The following is a 4334-nucleotide window of genomic DNA, read 5'->3' as shown; positions in this document are numbered from 1 at the left end:
TGGATAGGAGGAGCGTTTGGTTGGATAAGAGGAGCGTTTGGTTGGATAAGAGTCTTGGTTGGATAGGAGGAGCATGTGGTTGGATAGGAGGAGCGTTTGGTTGGATAAGAGTCTTGGTTGGATAGGAGGAGCGTGTGTTTGGATAGGAGGAGCGTGTGGTTGGATAAGAGTCTTGGTTGGATAGGAGGAGCGTGTGGTTGGATAGGAGGAGCGTGGTAGTATAAGACTTGGAGTTTGAATGGAGATGCGAGATTGGTAGCCGGAAGCAGTGATACTGTCATTGACTGCAGCATCATATTTTGCTTTATTTCTTAGTTTTTACATGTTTTGACAATAAATTCCTTTCATCTGAGAACAACACTGCTCACTGGATCTTTTGTGGCTGCGCACCAGACACACGGCTCACTCTACTGAGGTAAAAGTGACATAGGACAGGAGTTAAAGGACACACACACATCTGAATGTTTTTGGCCACTACAAATCATCAATGACAAGCTGTGGAGCCGAACTGGAGGACTTTTGGTGGATCAAGTAAATAAAAGAAAGAGGAAAGGTTGATGCGTCCGACACGTGAACGAAACAAAGGAACAAAGAAACCCTTCAAAGGAGGTATGTGGCTCCAAATTAAACATACCTGAAACATGATTCGTGGGAGAAAAATACTTGGAAATGAATTTCACAGCTGATTTTTGTGTTAATGGACTGTGATGGACTTTTTTTTTTTTTTTTAAGATTTTGTTGGCATAGACGCCTTTATTTAACAGTAGACCCACAGGAAACATGGGAGTGAGAGGGGAGTGTGATATGCAGCAAAGGACCTCCGATCGGGATTCGAACCGGGGTCGTATATGGCATGCACTCTAACCACTCGACCACCTGCGCGCCTGGACTGTGATCTTTTTATTTGTTTATTTTCTTTGACGTGGCCAAACAATGGAGAGCGGTGAAATGAGCCACACGTGAATGAACCATAGATATGAAAGTAAATCTGTGAAGACTGATCCTTTTTTGATAAGTATCACCTAGAAACCTTCCTTTTTACTTTTCTTTTTCACCTTTTATCAATATTTTTGCTTCCTTTTTCCACTTTTGTCCTTTTTTTCTTAAACTGAGTGGGAGTCGAGCGGTGTATGGGACCCTACTCAGTTTTCTTCTTTGCATATTTCACGGGTCGAGCGGTGTATGGGACAGTGATTATGCATTTCACCCTTTATTTCTGGGTGCAAGAGGAGTTGAACTTTTTCAACTATTCTCAAGCCCTGAATGGTGTGACAGGGGTAACCAAAACGGTGTCAACAAACTGTCACATTGAGCGGTAAGTATGTAGTTAGACATATGGTTTATTCACCACAACTGAAGATTCCTTTGCTCTGACCCAGGTGGGAAACCCGCCACCTGGGGAAGGTGAATATACAAATGCAAACGCTGGTTTGGATGACATGGATACACGCTCAGTGAGGTCAATTAGATCAATGAAATCCGGTGCATCGACCTCATCATCACAGAGAGAGCAGCTCTGATGGCTAAAGCTGCTAAGTTGAAAAACATGCCATTGAGGAGCAGGAACAAATGCTAAAAAAAGAAGAGAAACACAGGCACTACAGACACAAATAGCAGCCACTACAGCCAAAATAAACTACATAAAAGAGGCTGAAATGGCAATGCTTGACCCTGCACAATCTGATGCAGCTACAGTCCAAAGAATTGAATTAGGCACATCAGCAGCTGTGGATGCACAACTGGATAAAGGGCTGCAGAGTCCACTTCATCTATATGATAAAGGCACTCCAGTAGTTAGGGGTAGGGCGGGAACTCATTTTCAGTTTCCCCTTTTGGATTTTGATGAAGATGATCATTAAAGTGAGGCTGTTGTTCAACATGAAGCCAGCAGTATTGCTCAGCAACAGCCACAACCAACCTCAGTGCCCCCTGTCATTCCCCCAGTCCAAAACACTCAAGTCAATTTTGTCACAAGGGAAAATCCATCCTATGTCCAGCTCAATGCAGGAAAACCACATGAACAGAATACTGGAGAATCAAAACAGTTTGACAAGGATTCTTGTGAAACACCAACTTCTGTCTACACTACCACAAGGAAGCATTCCTCTGTTTGATGGGCAAATTCTGGAGTACAAGTCCTTCATTCACTCCTTTGAAAGTAAAACAGACAACAACAGAGACAGGTTGCAGTTCCTTATACAGTTTACAAAAGGCCAAGCTCCAAAGCTAGTCAAAAGCTGTGAATGCATGTCTTCAGACTGAGGCTATCAGAAAGCAAAACAGTTACTAAAATAAAACTTTGGAAATACATACAACATCTCCTGCGCATACTTGGAAAAGGCTCTATCCTGGCCTCAAGTTAAACCTGAGGATTCAAGGTCGCTGCAGGATTATGCCATGTTTCTTAGGAGCTGCTGCAACACTATGGAGGAAATGGAATACTTGGAGGAACTAGACACAGTGTCCAACATGAGACGCATTGTGCTTAAGCTGCCATATAAGCTCAGCGAGAGATGACGTGGCAAGGCTTACGAACTGCAAGAGGAGAAACCTAACCCTAACCCTAACCTCATTTCTTTTGCTTACTGCGCGGCCAATTTTTCATCAATTGATACAAGAAATCAGATGAACTCTGAAAAATCTGAATGTCAACATGCATATTAAATATATAACCATTATAAGTCAATATATAGACCTACTAGGGCTGAAACTCACCTGTATGTGTTTGTTTTGTGTTTTTTGTTGTTAGTTTTTTTCCTCACTAAATAGAAACAAGGCAAAATACAAATAAACAAGATGAGATCATTTTGAAAAAATTGAAAAAGTAAATATGTAATACCAAAATATAACACAAAACGATATACTTTAAATAACTTTAAATAATTATATACATTAAAAAAACAGCCTACACAACAAAATACTTTAAATAACTACATACATTAAAATCAGAGAGTGCTGTTCCACTCACTGACAGTTTGCCCAGACTCAGGACAGTACCACTTACAGTGGGGCACAAAAGTATTTAGTATTTAGTCAGCCACCAGTTGTTTAAGGGGGGGGGGGGGGCCTAGTGAATGACCTGCAGAGAGCTGGGACCAAAGTAACAAAGGCTACCATCAGTAACACACTACGCCGCCAGGGACTCAAATCCTGCAGTTTGTCATGTCCCCCTGCTTAAGCCAGTACATGTCCAGGCCCATCTGAAGTTTGCTAGAGAGCATTTGGATGATCCAGGAGAGGATTGGGAGAATGTCATATGGTCAGATGAAACAAAAATAGAAGTTTTTGGTAAAAACTCAACTTGTCATGTTTGGAGGAGAAAGAATTCTGAGTTGCATCCAAGGAACACCATACCTACTGTGAAGCATGGGGGTGGAGACATGAACACCATACCTACTGTGAAGCATGGGGGTGGAGACATGAACACCATACCTACTGTGAAGCATGGGGGTGGAAACATGAACACCATACCTACTGTGAAGCATGGGGGTGGGAACATGAACACCATACCCACTGTGAAGCATGCGGGTGGGAACATGAACACCATACCTACTGTGAAGCATGGGAACACAACATACATGAAATAAATGTCTTGTTAATATTAACACTAGTATATACACATTTCACTCCATTGATGAGACTAATGTCAGTAAAGTTTACTCACCAGAGGCTCAAGCATCATATATACACACATCCTCTCCTCTAAGCCTAACCCTCTCCTCCTCCTCTAAAGCAGATTTCACTTTAGAAGAAGTAGGGACACGGGAGTTCAACAATGTATATTTTTCACTAATGAAATTTAGCAAGGTTCATGTGGCTATTAGTTTGAGCTAGCGCCACGGCTGCTAATAAACAACTCCTGTTTTCCCATGTTTCACTTTGCAGAATACACGGTCTGCTAATTAATCCACAGCAAGAAAAAAAAGGATTTGGCTCTCAGCGCCAATTAAAGCAGGGACGAAATATCTGCAGCAAAAAATCAGCATGTAGCCACCTCAACACAGTCCGGCAGAGAGCAAGAGATAAAAAGAAACACGATGACATGTACACCCTGACGGCGTCTGATTGGTTACGTTACATCATGTGAACTCTAACCCTAACCCTCATGTCACCTGAATCTTGTACACTTGGAGCACAATCACCACATTTTGAAATGAAGTAAAACACCCTTTTTGACAGATATAAATGAAATGTGTGTACATTCATATTTTTTCCTATTTATCAACATATTTAAGATTTTCAATCAAATCCTATTTATTCATCTGTCACATAAAAAATATCAATTTATTTATTTCACTAATAAACTGGACTTCTAATAAGGGCCTAGTAACCTG

The sequence above is a fragment of the Scomber japonicus genome, chromosome 10 (assembly GCF_027409825.1).
Source record: "Scomber japonicus isolate fScoJap1 chromosome 10, fScoJap1.pri, whole genome shotgun sequence".
NCBI lineage: Eukaryota > Metazoa > Chordata > Actinopteri > Scombriformes > Scombridae > Scomber > Scomber japonicus.
The sequence above is the reverse complement of the archived record's forward strand: the minus strand, read 5'-3'. Positions refer to the sequence as shown.